The sequence below is a fragment of the Centroberyx affinis genome, unplaced genomic scaffold (genome assembly GCF_046629955.1).
Source record: "Centroberyx affinis isolate AG114_WGS23_722 - 3 ecotype Tasmania unplaced genomic scaffold, CSIRO-AGI_Caff_v1 ptg003119l_1, whole genome shotgun sequence".
Classification (NCBI taxonomy): Eukaryota; Metazoa; Chordata; class Actinopteri; order Beryciformes; family Berycidae; genus Centroberyx; species Centroberyx affinis.
Window position 1 is genome coordinate 68,660 of NW_027281184.1, and position 21,966 is coordinate 90,625.

Below are 21,966 nucleotides of genomic sequence, written 5' to 3' on the forward strand. Positions count from 1 at the left end.
TTATCTACACGCCACTCTAAACTCTACAACAAGCCTTGAATTGCGAGGGCGTTTAAAACAAGAGAGCTTGACGTAATCCGCACTGAGGAACAGTAGTATTCGGACACACAGTGAAGTACACAGTATGTTAATGTGTGTGTACTTGTGGTCAAATATATGTGGTGTATGTGTACCAACTACTTTCTAGATATACAGCAAAGTATATGGTGTATTTTCTGCATGTGCAACAAAGCTGTATGACATTACAAAGCTTTACTACAGACTTTGTGGAGTCAAAGCCATTGAAACCTGCTGTAAAGTTTTCTTGCACGTGTGTTTATATGTATATGTGTGTGTGTGTGTGTGTGTGTGTGTGTGTGTGTGTGTATATATTGATGTTCTCCAGGCTCTATATAGGCAGCACTCTGAGAAAGACACTGACACCAGCACTCTATAGTCTCAATGCAGCTCAATGGATTGTATTGATTCTCCATTCAGACGAGCCGGCTGGAGCAGAGAGGGTTCAGCTGAGGACAGCTGAGAAGCGCACACACACATGCACGCACACACACACACACACACACACACCCAGACATAGATATGCAAACAAAGACACAGAAATAGAAACACATGTATGCCTACACACCCAGACATAAAGTATACACATGTACTGAAACACAAAGAGAGACACACACACACACACACAATCGCACATGCACGCACGCACACACAGAATTGGTGACACATGGAGACACACAACACACACCGAGATGACCAGCTGTATACACAAAAAGACACTAAATTACACACACACACACGTGCATCTACAGAGGCACGCAAAGCCGCACTGCACGCTACGACTGCTAATGAAGAAGATACGCAGTGTGCCCTGAATTAACTCAGGGGGAGGGAAAAAAAACAATGCCCAGTCTCTCCCTCCCTCCTGTCTCTCTCTAATGAATGAGATAGGAGGACTCGGCATCAGGAACACACTAATTGGAGCGCGCACACACTAGCTGACTAACCTAAACCTAATTCTAATCTTAACCCTAAATCTAAGTCCTACCCCTAAAACAGGGATTGGCAACAATGTGCCATGGATGGGCAAGAGTCTGCAGGTTTTCAAACACCAGAAATCAGCTGCTCTAGTGTTTGGTTGGAATGAAAACCTGCAGACTCCTGGCTATCCATGGCACATGGTTGCCTACTGTTGCTCTAAACTAGCCCCTTGAAGAAGTGAAGAACAGCTTAAATCATTTCACTTTGCAAAAGTATACTCAGTCTGAAGGTCTAGAACTAAAACTGGTTTTCGCAAGGATAGAAGTACAAAAACACACACACAAACAGCGCCAAGTTTTCAATCCTGGACCTCAAAAAGGGGACAAAAAGTAATGTCCAACCCAAACATATTGTAATGGAAAAACAGAACCCTATAAAAACCATTCAAAAATAGCGTGTGCCTCCAGGGACCTATAGTTTTTCATGTTGGGCGGTGTGCATATCCCTGTGTCATTTGAAAGACTACAAAACAGTCAGAGATATTTTGGATCACAATAGTTTGATGTTGTTCATTAAAAAGGCACAACTAACTTTGCACCACAATCTTATCTGGTATATTAACTTACAGATTGACGACGCTAATATTTAGGCTACTTGTCATGGTTACGTTTTTTGAGTGCCTGCTTGCCAGAGGAATCAACCAAACAAACGGAAATATCGGGGAATGGATCGGTCGTCCACTCTGTGATAACACATGGAGGGCACTCAAGTCCAATTCTGTTGAATTTATAAATACATACACTGTTAAGCCTGTCTTTCCAGAGCAACAACTTTATTTAACTCACAACCATTGAATTATGTGACTGTATCACATATAGACAGTCAGTTCTGGACCACACCTCTCCTTACTCAGTGACTGTCACATACAGGTTGTTTCCCCCTCATTTATGACTCTATTGATGGTGGAGAGGCAGCCAAAGACAAAAATAATAATAATAACAATAATCATATAGTCTTTTATTATTTTTGTCATTCAGTATTTCAACACAAAGAAAACCGAAATTCCCTTCCTCTCTCTCTCAACACGCACACATTCACACACTCAGTCATGTTTGTAAGAATGCAGGCGTACATTCACACCCACGCCCCCCAGGAGGACATCACCCATTACCCAGAATGCAATCCAAGAAATCTGCAACATCTGCCTGTCCCATGGGTCCTTGTGAGATGGAAGATGTAGTATATGCGATGGATGATATATCCTAACAACACTCTCTCTCGCTCTCTCTCTGTCTCTCTCACTCACTCACACACACAAATACTGTGGATGCAAAAACCGATTCGGTTGCAAAGCAGACAGAGACTGAACACACTCGCTGCACAGACACACACACCTACACCCACACACACAAGCTTGCCGTTTCCCGTGTGTATGACTCATCCAAGGCAGTGTGCTGCAGTGTGATCGCATCTGCCCCCGTTTCCTCATATGATAACAGAAAACACCCCCAAAAACACACACACACACACACACACACACACACCATATGCACCATCTCTCTCGCAGAATGAAATATGCAGTGTGTGTGTATATATGAATGAATGAACAGGAGAATGAATGGAGAGGAAGCGGGAAGCGTGGCTGAGCCGCCACATTCCACATGTACACCCGAAGACCATACACACCACGGACACACACACACACACACGTATACACACATATAGATGCACATCGGAAAATGACTCCCTCACCAACACACAAACATACATATAAACGCACATGCACACACACACACATACAAAGGACACAGACTCTCTTACAACACACAAACACATCGTTAACTTACTCTCACTAACAGATACACACACACACACACACACACACACCAGAAACCAATGCCACCAAACATACATGATCACTCACACACAAATACTCACATGTGAATGAACGCATATCAACACACACCAAGACATACACACACACACACATACACACACAGGAAACCGATTCATACACCTGGACACATCTACAACTTTAACAATAAAGATAACTATAACTATAAAAAGACTGTTTTAACCCTACAATGCATAAAGCAGGTCAAAATGACCCGCTTTTTGATTTTAGATTGATCGTGTGATTGATTCCAATACGGGTCATTTTGACCCGCTTTATGCATTCATGTAGGTTTTTTGGATCATGTATTCTAGGCAAGGCAAGGCAAGGCAAGTTTATTTATATAGCACATTTCAGCAACAAGGCAATTCAAAGTGCTTTACATAAAACATTAAAAGCATTGAGACAAAGTGAAAAAGATAAAATTCATATATTGCGTTAAAAGAATCAAATCGAGTAAAATATAAAGATAAAAGAACACAACAAACACAACAAATACTCCCACTTTTAGATGCACATTGTGAGTGAACCTAGGGTTAAAGGGTTCTAGGGTTAAATAAATAAAATGTCTGTGTTTCCACTACAATGGTACCTAGAAAAACATCTACCAGAACTATAACTGTATTTTTGGCTTGATCTCAGAACGATTTTTTGAATGCAGAGACAACGATAAAACATTTTCCACCAATCAAATTATAATTCTAAATAGGAAGTGGGTGGGAGAATTCGGTAGCTTTATTTGCGGAGGAACTTATCACAGAAGTCCACAAGGACCCGGTGCTATCTGACAAAGGCCATCCTCTCTAGAAAAATGTTGAAAAGAAGCATGAGATATGGGCCGGGATAGGACGAGCTCTTAGGATTGGCGGTAAATTGTATCTGCTGAATTGGAAGTCAGTAATCATCCTCCATTTTGGTCTGAAAACTTTTAACAATTATCGTTATAGTTTATAGTTATCTTTACAGTTATCGTTCTAGATGTGAATGGGCCTTTACACACACACACAGAGGAAACTGACTCTCTCACCATTAGACACACACTCATACAGTCCCACACACACAAACTCTGGAAAACAAATTCCTCACCAACACACATGCTCATACACACACCCAAGCTCACACATGAATGAACACACACCCTCACACACGCATACACACCCACATATGCACACACACACACACACCCTCACTCCGCTCAGCAGTCCTCCCGTGAGAGTGTCTGAGCGAACGTTTTAGACTGAAGCTGACATTTTAGACGATCCCCAGAAGGCGTGCCCCAGTCCGGACTCTGCACTTCCTGTCACGTGACCTTTGACCTTAGGGCGGCTTCCAACCCCATGATCAAAACCATCCCCAGTGACCCAAAGGTCGCCGGCTCCCCTCTGGTCCCACACACAGGAAAGTGAATGTGTGTGTGAGAATATGAGAGGGAGAGAGAGAGAGAGAGAGAGAGAGAGAGAGAGAGAGAGAGAGAGAGAGAGAGAGAGAGAGAGAGGGAGAGAGAGAGAGAGAGAGGGATCCATGCCCAACAGAGGCATACTTCAAGATTTACTCAAACCAATTAAGCATCAAAACAAGTTAAATCAACCTCAGACTGAAGCACAAACAGACAAATTAAGGCAGGCAGTGTCTCAAGTTCTCTTTCTCTCTCTCTGAACTTCACCTAACCCTTTTCTCTCTTTCATCTCACTCCTTGGAACGGTCGAAAATAAACAACCCTGGCTCTAAAAATAGACTTTGACTTATTCTCCCTCTTCGCAGCTTTCGCTTTCTAACATCCCAACTTTACTCAACTATCGCTCTCATTCCCCCTCTTCAACTTATTCTCTTTCGTCTTGCCAAAACCTTACATCTCTCTCCAACTCTTGCTCTCCCACCATCTCTCTACCACTCGCTTCTCTCTCTTGGTCTTTTCAGCCATCTTCCTTTTCACTCGTTTGACTTTCTCCCGCCGGTCTCTCTCTCTCTCTCTCTCTCTCTCTCTCCTCCCTCCCTTTCCTACCCTCCAGTTTTCTCCCTGGTCGGCGGCGGGTCTTGAGAACAGGCTCGGTGCGGTAGCAGATGCCTCCATATTTGGACACGCTGATGGAACCGAGGGATGAGGCTCTCCAAGTTCAGACTTACCCCCCCCCACCCCCCACCCATCCAAATACCCTCCCATCCCATCCATCCATCCCTCCTCCCTTCCCTTCCCTTCCTCCTCCCATCCCTTCATGGGTCTCAGTCCTGGGAGTTCCTCGCTCACTCTCTCCATCTTTTTTCCCCTTTCTGTTTTTGCCCTCCGTCTCCTTTTTCTCTTTCCTAACTTTCCTCCCCCAGGGGTTTAATAAAGCATCTATCTATCTATCTATCCATCTATTTATCCGTCTATCTCATTGCTTTTTTTCCATCCTCCACCATCTCGCTGCTTATTAATGCCTCTTCTCTCGGTAGGTCATATGGGGAGGGGAACATGGAGTGCAGTGGGTTGACAGCTACGGTGACGCACTCCCAACTGGCACTGCGTCACTTACTGACAAACAAACGAAGTGACACACACACACACACACACACACACACACACACACACACACACACACACGACAAGACATTTTAGTGACTCGCTTCACACCCGCTCTGTCGGGGATGCCCGTCGCTCAGAGGCAGAAGGCAGGACGGTCCTTGAGCGAGCGATGGCCAACCTTGGTTTGACTGAAAACAGCACAGTGATGACGCTGGGCTCGGCTTTTTGTTTCGTGCATGTGCGCATACGTGTCCACATAATAATAAGTTAATAACAGTAAGTGTATACAATGTGAAGGTATATGTAGTGGGGTAGCGGTATCTTCAGTTGGTGATCATTATAAGGCAAGCATCCACAAATATAAACAATGAATTATACTTTCAAAAAAGCAATAATTAATGCTTTTCCTGATACTATTTACTGCTGATTCATACTATAAATTTCTGCCATGACAATTAAGCCTAAAAGGTGGGTGCACTGAGTTTACATGCCTGTGTAAATGGCAATGTGGTCTCAAAAGGGGTGTATGTGTGTGGTCCACCCAATCACATCTTCATTTGAGTCACAGGGTCGTGGGGTGGGGTGATTCATTCTGCTGTATGCCATGGTTTCACGATGCCCCGCACACACACACACACACACACACACACATCCCCTCCCCCGCTCCCCCAAGCTAGACTGTGGGAAATCCTTGGGAAAGGGTCGTGACCAGAAAATATGTTCCTTCTTCTCCCTCTCTCCCTCCCTCTCTCCCTCCCTCTAATGTCACACAACTCTCTCTTTCCACAGATGACCAGGGAACAGCGTGCGACAAGCTGTTCTTAGGAAGGTTCGGCTGACACGGGTTTCTTAAGGCCAACAGCGATATTTTTAGGATTGAAGTTGCTGATATTTTGTGAGATATCCAATATCAAGAAATTTGACTGTTTTCTTGTCAAAGATATTGCACGTTTCCAGTGTTTTCCCAGCAATTACCGCACATTCTTGGAAGAATGGAAATGCCTTTGAAACACCATTTAGACCAGTATGGGACACAAAAACTCAACATTGAAACCCACACTAATTAATTTTTTTTAGGCTAGGAGCTCCAAAAAGTAAAAATCCACCCTAAAACACTTAACAATGTTTAGCTAGATAGGCTATATTCCCATGGCTAACTGGCCAAACTTATATCATGATGTCATATCGAGATATTTCCAGTGCAGCTACAATCGAGTTCGATAGCAGAGCAATTTTCAGATATTTTAAAGTAATCAGTAAACACCAGGTTTTTGTGTCAGTGCCTCAGAATCAAACAATAAATCTAGAGCCACCATTTTGCAATGATGTTCAACAATCATACAGGGAGAAATCCATCGTAGAGACCAATGTCTCCACCAACAGTAGCCTCAATAGACCAGAATGCAATGCAGCCACAAGACATGTTGCATTTAGAGTAAGGGGTGCGACTCTCACTTTTTCTCCATGGGAAAAACTCCCTCTCTTACTGTTACTATGCTATCACTATTGCTCTCTCCACGTACTTAAATGAAATAAGTTCATGCCTGTTCTCTGGGGGTTGTCGAAAGGCATTATGGGAAACGTAGGAAATTACTGACTGAAGAAGAAATAGAGGTTGAGGTACACCAAAAAAGTAAACTTCTACACTTCATCACAAAATAACTGTAAATGCACTGAACCTCACAGATTCATGATATACTGTATAACAGTGTGAGATTATCAGAGGTTTCCAATAAGGCAAGTCGATCCATCCAACCTATTCAATCGTAGAGGAAACTCTGGGGGACACATTAGGCCTTTAAATTAACACTCAATTTACAAAAATACGATTGAACATTATATGCAAAGAAAATCAAATTTCATGGCAGGTTTTACAGATTGTTTTAATGTAGTTGTGGTCAGGGAGGAACCTCCATCATATCAAAGGTGGACATCATGACTGGATGATATTCGATATCTGATATTTAATAAAGGCCAACATCTGCCCCATAAATCAACAAAAAAAACACATACATCAGTCTAACCCTTGCTCTTACCCAAGTCCTCTAGAGGGTGAAAAATATGTGAATACACATCAAAGTTGCTAAATGATCACTGAGCGAAGTGTTTCAGCTGCGTGTGTCGGCGTTTATTTCATAACCACAACACATCTCTCTCTTTGCTTATGTCTTTTCGTCTTGGTTTTGTGATCCCCCCAAATCTCTTCTTCCCCACAGTCAATAAACTCTAGACTGTTTCTGTTTCTCTTTCTCTCTCTCTCTCTCTCTCTCTCTCTCTCTCTCTCACTCTCTCTCCCTCTCATACACACTTCAGCTATAGAAACCAGTGCAGAGGAAGTTCATGGATATTTTAAGAGGCTTGGGGCCGCACTCTGTATCTATTATTCAGAACAGCCGTTTAAGACAGCAGTACTCCAGCATAGATGTCACACACACACACACACACACACACACACACACACAAAGCAGTGCCAAAGACAACCAGCTGCTGTTGACACAATGACAAATCCAACTGTCCTACAACAGTTGTCACACTACACAAACACACACACACAAAACAACTAGCAAGTGAAAAGAGCATGTTATGAAGCTACAGAAACACATGTGCCCCCACATGTGCCAACACAAAATGAGAGCTTATAGAGAGCCATTCAGCCATGCTCTAACACACACACACACACACACACACATAAAACCAATTCTTGACCCCTGCTCCTCTGACTCTCATACATTCAGCATGACTCGGTGAATCAGTAACAGTGTGACAGGCGTGTGAGGTGGGAATGGTTGTGGCCTTTGACCCCAAGAAGTGAATCATCTGGCCTACCCGGAGTTTGACGCACGGCGAAGGTGACCAAGTTCAACATCAACCCAAACAAACATAAAATTTTCACAAAATGATAGCACGGCACATTAAAAATTCATATTAAAACAGCTTTGGAAACGGTTTTAAAATTTTAGCAGAAAGCTATTTAGATCCCAGTTTCATCAAACAATGCAGGTAGCTGCTACGGACGACTACGGACATCGTCTCAACTTTAATTTTGGCACTGTATTTTCAATCTTGGGCCTGGTCAACGTCACAGCATTTCCTAGGTATTTGCTGCCCTCTCAGCCCTGCAGCTACACGTCCCGCTGCCAGGGCCGAAACAACAGCAGGCCGGTACCTGGAAAGAAAATGCAAGTCACCCTGTGTGTAGCCAGCTAGCAAGTGAAACCAGCTAGCACTGTGTTACTTATGAGATAATACTTAAGTGTCAGCTAAATTCATGCAAATACACACACGTATAAAGAGAATTGAATGAATCATGACACTGTGTTATGTAATGCATCACTGAATGAGAGAGGGCACAGAGGCAAACACAGGCACGTGGGTGCACACACACACACACACACACACACACACACACACAAAAACACGTCCGCACAACCTTTGGCATCTATCAAACACACACACACACAGTTGAAAGACTTCACAGACCTGTCAAAAAGATGGGATAAAAATAAGAGCATGTGACTCATTGTTTTGGAATCCATGTAATTACAGAAGTCATTGAGGATTTCTACAGAAAACAGTAACGCAAGTTCAGTCTGCTGGGACTGCTGGGAAGACTAGTCAGAAAGTGTGTGTGCGTGTGTGTGTACTGTACATCTGCAATCAAGATAGGACAGGGTTGGGCATGCTTATCAAGGCTGGCACACACACACACACACACACACACACACACACACACACACACTTGCCTGCTAAAGCAAGGCCTGACTCAACAAATTAGTGAGAAACAGGAGAGAAAAACTTCTGATGCGGGCGGAAAAAAGAGTCGATTGTTCAAGTGTGTGAGAGAGAGAGAGAGAAAAAGAATGAGAGAGAGTTTTTGGAGGTCTATTAAGAGAGAGAGAGAGATGCAGAGAATGAGACAAGATATTAGAGGTCTATTAGGAGAGAGAGAGAGAGACAGAAAGAGAGTGGGAGATATTCAATGAACGAAAGAAAGTGTTTATCTGGAGAGAAAGAGAGACAGAGAGAGAGAGAGAGATACAGAGAGAGATAGAGAGCTATTATTATTTGATTAGGAGAGAGAGCAGAAACCAGGCTGCTCTGGATAGCTCCTGGTCTCCCCTGTGCTCTGCTGGTTCATTAGCTACTTGCTGTCACTTTTTAATTATGATACAGCATCGGATCCACACCTCCCCCCTCTCTCCAACACACACACACACACACAGCGTTAGTGATAATGGAATTTGGAGGTACCTCATAAAATATTATATAATGGCATATTGTAAGCAATTATAAGTCCAGTCCAGTACGTGTGTGTTCAGTCTCTGCAGTACTAGGAAGCCAGGCAGAAAGGCACAGATAATGCTTTTTTAAAAATCTCAGAAATGTGCTAAAACTGTGTTAAACGTCATTTTGAATTTAGTGTAAATTATATTAGAATTCAGTAGATGCAAAGAAAACTTCTAAAATGTGTATGATGAGTTACTTTATTTTGGCAGTGTGCGCCGTCAGATATAAGGAGCTAATTTCAAAAACATTGTGTATCCATTCTGATTAAAACCTGTGCCCAGTTCATGGCAGCTTTTACATTTGCTGTTCTAAACACTCGGTGTCTGGTAGGTCTTGAGAGAAGGAAGTGATGCGTTTTATGTTTCCGGCAGCAGCAACAGCTTGTTTGTTTGGAATAAACAGAAGAAGAACTGGGTAGTTAGCATGAGCAGTGATAGCCACCATTGCTGAACAGACAAAGAAAAGAGCGCCACCTACAGAAACGCAACTACATCAACAGAAAATCCAGGGAAAAAGACACACAGTATTGCCTATATTGTTTGATTGACAGGTGCTATGCAAAAACACTACAGCAATGACCGCTAGGTAGGGCTGTACGATACTGACGAAATCAAATATCACAATATTTTAGACCGAATACCTCGATATCGATATTGTGATGATATTTTGGGGCTGAGTATTCATGCTTTCATAAGATATTTACACACAAGAAAATTTTGAAAATCATGAAAGTCATTAGTAATCGGTAATGTGTAACCAGTAATAAGTAATGTGGATATGATGAGCAGGTAAAGCCAATCATTGTTCATTTTCCTCAGCCAGAACAGGCTGATAAGTCAAGAAAATTGTATCCCTTTACTGCAACATAGCCTCTAAGACCAGGAAGAAGTAACATTTAAGTTATTTCACAATATTACGATAATCAGAATCCCAGATAATATCTGGTCTCATATAGGGCTGAACAATTAATCAAAATTTTATCAAAATCGCAATATGACCTACTGCAATTTTCAAATTGCAGGAGGCACAATATTTGTTAAAGGTGAAATGTGTCAAAATACCATTTTAAATTAAATATTGTGGTGCTGCAGAGATGTCCTGGCCTACACATCATATTCTACAGACTTAAGAAAACATCTTTGTTTGGTACAGATCCCCGCAAAAATCACACCATAATCATTTTAATACGTTTTTCAATGAAAATGAGAATAATGATGTAAAAATGATCATTCCCTCTAATATCGCAAATCATATCGCAATTGCAATATAGGTCAAAATAATCGCAATTAGACTTTTTTTCAAAATCGTTCAGCCCTAGTCTCATATCGCGATATCAATATTATATATCACCGAGCCCTACTGATAGGCACAAGGACGGTGCCAAAAAAAAAAAAAAAAAAAGAAAGACTCTTGCAGATTACGACTTAAACAATCACAATATACGATCAGGCACCAAAAAGAATGTGGGAAACCCTGGTCAAGTCCCTTTCTATCCCTCTTGTCCCTCTCTTGCTCCAGTAAATTCCTCCACGGACTCCGTCTCCACTCCTCTGCTTTCTACTCGTCTAATCCTGCCTTTCACTTGTTCAGCTCTCCTGCTATCGCACTGCGTTGTTCTCTTTGCGCCGTTATCTCACACACAGACAGGCAGACACAGATACACACACATACACACACACTCACAGGACCACCTAGCCAAGAGATTACAGTTGACCTTTGAACCCTGCAGTGACAGCGGGGCTGAAAACCAATCAGGGACAAGTGGCGGGGGCTAAACAACACCATGTTGGGTCACAGGCCTCGGGGCAATGGCTCGGCTCTGCCTCCTCTCCAAACACACACACACATACACACACACACACACACACACACACACACAAACCACACCATAGCAGAGAGGGAGATATGCATGGACAGAAACAGAAGAGATGTTTGGAGGGGAGAGAGAGAGAGAGAGAGGAAGAGAGAGAGAGAGAGAGAGAGATACACACACAGTTTAATAATTACTGTATAAAGATAACATTAAATGGCCTAAATGGCTCATTTGTTTGTGACTTCTATACTAACCTGATAGATCCCACTGTCTGTGTGTGTGTATATCCAAGGTGCAAAGACTTTGATGAGTGATTTTGTATGTCTAGGATGTCTTCTTAACTAATTCTCTCTCTCTCTCTCTCTCTCTCTCTCTCTCTCTCTCTCTCTCTCTAAAAAGGTGAAGATCTGAGAAGAAGGAGGCAATTATAATCCAGCAGAGAGCCTGACTTATTCCTGTCTTTCTCCGCTGTAATTTTTTACTCCTCACCACCTCTTCTTCCCATGCTGTGTTATAAAAAAAGCATGATCAGCTCTGACTAATATTCTGGTTACATGAGTAGCAGAAGCCTAAAGGTTAAGGAAGCGGGCTTTGGACCAGAATGCCAAAACAGCTGGGAAACACTGGGCTTGGAAAGTGCAGCAGTAATGTTCTCAAAAACTTATGAACGGATTTCCATGACATTTGGCGAACAGATAGGCCTTGGGAAAAGCAACACTAGATTTTGGTGGTGATCCGGATCTGGGATTTCCTCAATCAGACAATTGTCTTTTTTTAGCCATAACTATGAAACTAACGGAAATGGAGACTTGATTCCAAATGCTACGGGTATGATGGCAGGGTCAAGAAATAAATTTACCTTAAAATGTAAGTGATAGGAATGATGTCTTTGGGTGTAACAGCAAGTTGGCAGAGGGCTGCGCTCTCAGAGGGCCTTCTAGTTGAATAAATGACACCTGATGAGGAGCAAGCCATTGCATAAGCAACATAAAATGTCAAAACTACATTTAGCCTGAAGTCATTCTGTGACTCACAAAGATGTCAGTGACCTCAGAGCGTCAGTCTTGTTCGATTCAATTTATTCTGCTTGCATGAAGTTGGCGTGCTCAATCCGATTTCTGTGTAGTTTCCAAAACCATTTGTTCACTGGCTAAAGGTGTCTGGTGGGGGAAATGAACCAGACTCATTCAATTAGAGGGATGTAAACTCTATATGGTCAATATTCTCCCAGGTCACTGATGACATGCTGCATCACCTGTTCGGGAGCTGTAGGCTTCTTCACTGTATATGAAACTTTAAAAGGGGCATTGAGGAATTTGTGACTTTTATCAACCAACTGACAACGAAGGAATTGCCGACGACATCGACAGGTCTGTAATGAAAAATAATAAAGTTACAATTTCACAATAAAATGAGTAAGCTAGTGAATCATAGCAGAGATCCAACAGAAATATCTAGTGAGGTAATATATCACCGTGCAAAATAATACTGCCATATGTATTTTTGGCTTGGGAATAAAATGTGTTTCATCACCAGCAGCTCACTTGTAGCACCATCCTCCATCATTGAGAGGTGGAAAAGCACAAAGTACAGGATGGAAAGTGAGTTTTGAAAGCCAGAAATCTCAGCATCTGGCGAAGTAATCGTTGAGTCGCTGGTATTGATCAACAACCCTAGCAAATCCCTGCAGATACATTATGGTCATTTTGTGCTATGGGACAGTAAAATCTTACTTGAATGCACCTTTAAAAAAAAAAAAAACAGTGGATGAAGCTGAAGAGAGAGCGGAGCAGCAGAGGCTTCAACACAGTGGGACTGGCCTGGTTATGGTTAAGTCTCTGCCGTTTGCCGCTGCATATTTAGGTGACATGTTTGATTTAGCCCAGACTAACCAGCCTGGGGGCATGGACTTCCCACTGCAACGCACCGCACGGGAATCATGGGCTTGCCAGCACACATGCACACGTGGGTACGTGGGTACAAAAAGGCACATGCAGGCACGCACATATAGGATTTGCATGAACAAATGCATACACACGCAAACACACATACATACATACATACACAGACACACAAAAATATACACACACTCAGATTTAAACTGCTGAGGTGCCACCCTGTGATACCATGGGGACAGTGGTTCAAGGTCCAAACCTTGAGTCTGCAGATACAGCATGCTGCTATACTGCACAATAAACTAATATCAAGGCACTCTCATGCACACACACAATCATAAACACTTTCATACAACTATCTATTCATACACACCTAAAAATAGACACTCTTTCACATAGGCAGATATACATGCACACAGAAACACACACAAAAACACACACAGAAACAAACACACACATGCCTGAGAACGCCACGACCTCATTTCCCCAAGTAACAATACTCCACAAGGGGAGCCTAAAAAGGCATTAACACAGCAGATACAGGCAGGATATAAAGACCAGCTAAACAAAAACCCAGGGCAGAAAACTGCAGCCCTCACCACCTGCGGTGAAATACGAGTGTTTGTGTGCTCGAAAACAGAAAGATACATGGCAGGACTGGCAAGGAGAGGACGGGCGAGAGACGGACACAGTCCAGCAGTGGGAACTGGGAGCGACCGATGATCGGAGTGAGATTCAGGGACGAGCAAGAGCAGGAAAATGGGGGAAGGGAAAACGGTAGTCTCTCGTTGGAAATTAATGGGGAGACACCCTGAAAAACAAACTGGAAAGACAGTAGCATTCGTGTGAGATGAGTCGAGATAGAGATAGACTGGTGGCGAGTTGAGTTTTGATGTCCTTAAATGAAACATCTCATATCAACACGGAAGAAAAAGATCGTAAAAACATCTTAAAAACCCACTAACTCCACACACACACACACACACACATACACACATACACACAAAGAGAGAGGACGAAGGGAGAGGGGAGAGTGGCAATAGCTGGGTTTAGATCCAAGTAGCCTATTTTTTGCGAGTGATGATGTATCGAAAAATGTATGATGTGTTAGTAAAGCTGAATGGAAATGTAAAAATCAATAAGATTTCCTCAATATCGCAATCTTTACGCTCACTTGAAGGGGGAAAGGTTGTTGTCGATAAAGAAATTATGTGATAAATTGCGATGGAAACAAAGTTGTCAAATAAATAATGACATAGGCTTGGTACGACTGGTTCAAATTCATTGTACAAATGCAAGAGGAAAAAAAATTACATTCTGAGACATTTATTGTTGTAATTCCCTGCCCAGCTGTGAGAGGGTGCACAAATCGTGGATTATAGCTTTAAGCAAACGCACCTGATTCACTTTTTTCCTCCCGAACATTTCAAAAGGTTGTGTGAAATTCGCTTTACAGTTGAATGAAAACATAGATAACAACTTAGTGTCCAGCATTGTAATTAACTAAATATCAAATAAAGTTCAAAGGCAATACTGTTCGATTTTGTCATGCCAATAAGGCTTCTTTGAAATGAACTAAATTGGGAAAGAAAGAGAAATAGAGAGAGAGAGAGAGAGAGAGAGAGAGAGAGAGAGAGAGAGAGAGAGAGAGAGAGAGAGAGAGAGAGAGAGAGAGAGAGAGGGAGAGAACAGGTATTAAAGAGTGATAGAGAGAGATAGAGTGATTGAAAGCCAGCTATCTGAGATGGATCAGTGGCCCTGCTGGGGGATCTATAGCAAAGCCTTGACTCAGACAGACAGACAGACACACAGCAATAAAACAGTGTTACACAACAGAACAGAGACCACATGTACAGGCCTGGGTGACAGGTGAGACTGAGGTAATGAATGAGATAACATGGTGAGGAGGAGGAAAAAGAGATAGAGAGAGATGTGGAAAGAGAGCGGGAGGGAGACAGAGAAAGAGAGGGGGGAGCAGAGGAAGAGAGGTAGAGGAACAAACATATAGAGGGAGGAGGGGAGGTTAAAGGAATACATCAAGTCTATCCATTTATCACTCACACCAACACTTTAGCATAATACTGAGCGATACTGAGTAATAGAGGGTTAGCAGCATTATCCCAAAAGTGAGAAAATGAGAACTTGCAGCAGCTCTAAAGTTAAATGGTAAGCAATTTTAAATGATATGCAGTTAAGTCTGGCAGTTTTGCACAGGAGACTGGAAAGATTTACACAAAAAAATACTATACTCCTTTGAACTACCAGGCACTACTTTCCCGTTTCAATAGGAAGTGAACATGGTGGGCGATGGGAGACTGTGTGCAGTTCGAAATCACTGCAAATGAATAGGTAGTTGCACACCTGAAATAGTTCCAAAAATAAACCTGGCTACATCAGTTATATTGAGTTAATGATAAGTCATTTTTTATTTTTATGACTCTACAGACCATATAATGAAAAACATTAACAACTTTTTATCTTACCTGGACAATGCTAGTTGTCTGCTATCGCTCAACATAGTGTATGCTAAAGTGTTAGTATGGAGCACCGGAGTGAATGATCTACCAGGGATGATTTGTTGTCCATGTTCTCTCATCACTTAACAGGTAAGTTAGCCAACAAAACCTTGGTGTATGTTGAGGGCCAGGTCATGCATGAGACTGAAACTGATAATATGAGGAAGGATAGAGAGACGGAAGGAAAGAACGAGGGGGAAAAGGGAAATGTGAAGGGAAGGAAGGAGGTAAAGAGATGTTGAAGGGGTCAGAGTGAGGACAAGAGGGTGAGAGAGACAGGGATTTGTATAATATGTTCTCAACTTTGGATCTGTTTTCCATTATTGATCATTATGTACTACTGTATAGCATGTCTTATAACCAAATAATTAATCATTATTACAGATATTGGCAATGATGTACTATTGTATAGCACATTTTCAAGCCAAATAACTAAGGATGGGACGATATGTTTATCTCATGATTCAATGGTCTGACTGTGAAGAATTATGTTTATTTCTGAGACACAAATCCTTCCTGCAATGGCATTGGCTTACTAGAATGTAAACAACAATTTAAAAAAATTGTCATTACAAAATGCAAATAATATAATTTGTGAAATTGTGATGGGGAAGCCGTCTTATTTGTGATTACTACAGCGGAATAAAATGTAGCTAATATCGTGATTCGTTTTTCTACCCCACGATATGTATTGTCAGATTTTTGTACTGCGATGTATTGAATTTTGATATATAGGCCCACCCCTATTGTATTGCACATTTTCAAGCCAAATAACTGATCATTTCAATATAGGCCTTGTTGAAAGTCCTCCATGTCTGTGATCACCCCTGTTGAGCTCTGGGAGGAGCAACAAGCACACACCTGCTGTCTGAGGTCAGCCAGACACAGGTGTGCTCAATCTGCCTTTGAGCCTGAGCTCTCTCATAACTAGGAGAAATCATTGTTCCGTTTGCTCTGCCACCAACCAGACTGGCCTTCCATTTGTGCTCGCTAAGTGCGTTTGATTATATAATGTGTTTGTATATTTCCATTTATGGCTAATTCCAGTGTTCAGCTGATGTATTGTTTGTGTATGTTTGTCTAATTCCATTCAATGCCAACTGAGAATATAACTTTATGTATTTGTGTTAAGTTGAGAAAATATGTGACTGTTTCTAAATGCCATATGGACTTCTCTGTTTGTGTGCTCTATACAGAACCCACCACTTAATGACGTTAAAGGGAATGTCCAAGCCACAATAAATCTCCTTTTTTGTGGAATCTGCCGTCTCCTCTCCCTAATTCCAGTGCCTCATACCCAACACTGAATGTTCCTAGGCTCCAGCCTTCTCCAATTAGGTCACACCTAAAACAGGCCTAGTTGTTTTGAACATTTAAATTTCATGTACTGCTTCTGCAATATTGCTTCCGGTAAATATGTCATGCCAATAAATTGTTAAATTGACAGAGAGACCAAGAGAGTAGAAAACAGACTGAGTTGGAATAGAGAAGACATGAACAGTGGACAGGGAGAAAATATGATGGATTTGTAAGTAAAACTGTGAATGAAAGAAAATGACAGATGCATAGAACAGACTATGAGACCGGCGTGATACAGATGAGAGCAGTTAACACCCTCGCCAAGGCTGGAGCTGCACGATAAATGGAGAAAAATATCCAACTTGCAACACCGACTACTACAATTTCCACATCGGAAAGAGGCTGCAATTTGTTCTTAGCGGGAAAGGTGTCTTAGACAGCTACATACAAGATATTTTTGTAGTGTGAAGAATCCCAGGCTTGCACATCGATTAACGCTGAGCAAATTCTAATCATTAACACCCACAAACACTGATATCTATTTCTATCACTCTCGCTCTCTACAACTTCGTCAATCTTGCTCTATCTACAACCAGAAACTGTATTTCTGTACTCTCTCACCATTAACGTGACAATCTATTTCTCTCGCAACAAGAAACTGTATTTTGATCTCTCTCAATGTGAAATTGCATGTTGATTTCTCAACAAGAAACTGTATGTCAATCCCTCTTTTTTTTCCTGTCCTTCAACATCAAACTGTAAAGGTGATCTCTCTCTCTCTCACCACAAAACTGTAGTTCTCTCTGTCTTTCAAAAGGAAACTGGATGCCTTTCTCTCTCCCTCAACAATAAACTGTATGTCAATATCTCTCTCTGTCACTGTTCGCAAGTCTGGAAATAGAGAGTGATGGCACAGTTTAGAGCCATGTGTGAATACACTCTGACATAAGGCCTGACAATAGAACAAACAGCCTCTGTTCACAGGAGGCCTAAGATTAGACAGTCCACGAGGAATTCCCTGCTGGAGAGATTAGCCTCATTGATGCTGCTTTCCACAGAGAGGCGTGTGTTTGTATGCACACACACATATGCATGCACCAACACACACACACACACACACAGACACAGACACATGCACGCATGTACAGGCAAATACCAAACCCCCGAATCTGCCGGTGCAACATGCGTGCCGTTATATTGCACAACCAATGAATGATTTGTGAACTCTAATACACATAGAATCATAAAGTAAACCCACAACCATAAGCTACCTATTATTTATGTTTGCACACAAAATGATGGATATGAACCCACCATCTATTGTATGACCTGCACCATCCCTTTGCACGAAAGGCAAGGTCCTGTTGTTTATATGCCATGTGTTTAGTATGCACTTATGTTAGTCGTCAACAAGTTCCTGAACCAAGCCACCAAGACAAATTCCTATTCATGTATTTTACTTGGCAAATAAAGTGATTCTGATTCCGCTGTGCATGGACTCACTATGAGCAATAGATGTTAGATAAGTTTCAGACAGCCAAGCCAAACTTATTTCCATATTTTGATCCCAATTTCCCCTCTTGGTCCCCTCCATTCCCCTCTTACCAGCTCCCTCCCTCCTCTCTACCTCTGGTCCCATCCTACCTGCCTTAGCAGAGCAAAGCCGCCCTGCCCTCCTCTTATCGACTGCTATCTGCAGCTCAAACAATCTGGCCGACCACAACAACAGGCCACAAACACAGTCGGAAAGATATGAACCGCAGCCTGCCTGTCAGGCGGCAGTGGTTGGATGGGTCTAACACAGAGAAGCAGCCAGCGGAGGTTACGCACTGTTGGACTTGAAACTACCCAATCACACACTCAAATCTATCAGCCGTGTGTGTGAGTCACATCATATAAGTTATCCATGTCTGCCATGTATGTTAAATGTAATGAGTGTATAGTCACTTGTCTATTGGATCTTGTACTGTCCCTTTGCATTGTATATGAGTGCTGTCATTGGTGTACAATCCATGTCCATTAATAGTGTTAGAAAATCAAAAACAAAATTTCTCTGTACCAAAGAGACAGAATCCTGCATTTGCTGTAATTGAAGATAAAAGTGACACTGGCTCTGATCTTAATTTAAGTCATGCTTTGACACTGGCCTAAGTCTTTGATGTATGGCACTACATAGTGAATTTGAAGAGTTTTGTTCATCATTCAATATCTCTAAAATACAGAGGATTTAGTCTGTAAATTTAATGGCATCTTGCCAAGCAAGGACCTACATTATCTACTATCCTTACAAAGTAGTCTAACTTGTTTTAATTTTGTGCTGTCAGTCCTTTTGTGAGAATAGGTATAACTGGATTGTCATTGTGGAACTTAAATTTGATATATACAGTATTTTGGAATGAAACTCTTCAGGTGGTGACTGTTACATTCCGTACAGCAGACCGCTACTGGCTGTTGAATGACATCCAATCCATACAAACCGAAACACTTATCTTTTCCTGGTGCTCTAATCTTTTGATCTCGTAGCCCGATCCTCTCCTACCGTTGCCAGACGGTTGTCAACAGGACTAACTGGTCAGATAACATATTTGAGTGCTTATTTCAGTTCTGTCTAGGCATGTGGTGACCCCGTTCAGCCCTGATGACCCAGTGATAAGGTGCACGTATTTAGACAATGTATGTTTCTACCCTTTATTCCACCCCCTTGCATGACTTTACTGAAACGTAATGTCTTCATTGTCTTGTTTTTTTACATACTTAGGCCTTTGCTGTGCTGCACAGTACTGCATCACAAGCCTGTTTTGTTCAAAGCACTTCATAAATATAAAATGACCATGAAATGTGATCTTTAATTGACAAACAACCATTACTCAGTAAAGCCTGTACCTAAGAACAGAGTATAATATAATATAATATCTAACTCATGTACATCACTTTCACTTCATGCATAGAAACCTAAAGAGGAAGTCAAAGGTGAACCAGCCTCTTACCCTTCAGTTTCTCCATCACGCTCTGCCCCGCCCTCTCCGCCACCCTCCCGTCTTCCCTCTGGTAGCGGTCGTCCAGGAAGCGAGCGGTGGCTTCTGACAGGTGCACCTTGCCCGCCATGCCCAGCTGCTCCATCATGTTAGCCAGGTTGACGTCGTTTGACCATACGTCGAACTTGAAGCGCTTCATTCCCAGGATCCCGCACAGGACCGTGCCCGTGTGGACGCCGACACGCATGTTGACGGTCTCGCACGTCTCCTGGCAGAACTGCTCTATAGCCTGGATCATGCCCAGGCCCATCTCCACGCAGCAGTAGGCGTGGTCCGGTCTGGGCTCGGGGCAGCCCGCTACACAGTAGTAGCAATCCCCCAGAGTGCTGATCTTCTCACAGCAGGTCAGTTCGCAGAGCCGGTCGAAACGTCCGAACAGGTCATTGAGGAGGCCCACCAAGGCGTGCGCCGACTTATTGGCAGACATTTTGGTGAAGCCCACGATGTCCGCAAAGAGGATGCTGACAGGCTCCATGCGTTTCATGTTGAACGGCCGGAAGATGATCTGTCCGCGGGGGATGGAGGTTTTCTTGCGTTTGTGATGGTTGTGTGGGTAGTTCTTGGGGCTTGCGGCGCTCGGGGCTTGCAACGCTCCACCACCTCCTCCGCCGCCCACCGACACGGCCGAAGCAGAGCAGGCCCCGGTGGAGTAACGCTTACCGGAGTTCTCCCCGCCGCCGCCCTCATCGTCACCCTGCTTCATCAGCTCGTCCGCGACCCGCCGGGGCATGACGGAGTGGATCATACGCTCCTTCAGGGCCTTCTCCACCTCCAAGTCCTTGCCGTGCATGATGGCCTGGCCCACTTTGAGGAAGGTGCTGCGGGAACGCACCTCCGACATGATGAACAGGTGGATGCCGATGACGTGGGCACACAGGTGGAGCAGGGCTTTGGCCGGGCCCAGCCAGCGGAGGGTGTCTCCTTCCCAATCAGAACCCGAACCTCTGCCCAGGACCTCGCTTCCTCCCAACCCCGACCCCCCGCCTGTGCTGTCATACCTCCTCTGAAGCAGCGGCAGCCATCCCAAGGCCTCAAATAACACGGAGTACAGGAGCCCCAGCAGCACCGAGGCATACAGACGGACATGGAGGACACTGTACAGCAACAACAGAACCTCCATACACAGGGAGAAGGTGCCCACAGGGGAGATGCACGGAGCCTGGGGGGACGCCGCTCCGTCTGGCGGCAGATAGGTGGCATTCCCACCACCAGCCCACTCCAGGTCAGAATAGCCTGCAGTCTGTATCTGTGGAGCTAAGGTGACGGCGAAGGTGATGACGATCAGGAGCAGGGAGGCTTGGTTGTACAGCCGTGTGTAGAGGTGGGTTAAGGTGAAGAGGAAGAGGAGCACGAGGAGGAGGAAGAAGGAGGCTGTGGGGGCGAGGAAGGTCACAGGGTCACAGCGGTCACTGTTGACCCCGAAGTACGCCCCCCAGAGGACGGCCGCCACCGCCAGGTAGAACAGGACGTAACGGAACCGGCGCTGGGTCTGAGGGAAGCACCGCTCTCGGCACGCCTCCTCCAAGATGGAGGAGTCAAACTTGGGGTCCCAGCACTGAGCGGCGGAGCGTTCGAACAGCGGCGGCGCCTTCCTCTGTATCCGCGGAGTGGTGATCACAGTCGGTCTCATCCCAGACTCCCCCGAGCTACAGCTGGAGGAGATGCTGTATTTGTGGAGGTTGGGGTTCATTTTACTCACAGCCCCATAGCCTGCTCCTCCTCCTCCTGCTCCACTGTTGGCAGCCC

At 43.5% G+C, this 21,966-nt stretch overlaps 1 pseudogene; it reads right to left on the bottom strand.

Annotated features, from left to right (window-relative positions):
• The window catches only part of LOC139659473 (adenylate cyclase type 9-like), a 45,865-nt pseudogene that overhangs the window by 21,613 nt on the left and 2,286 nt on the right, over nucleotides 1-21,966 (bottom strand).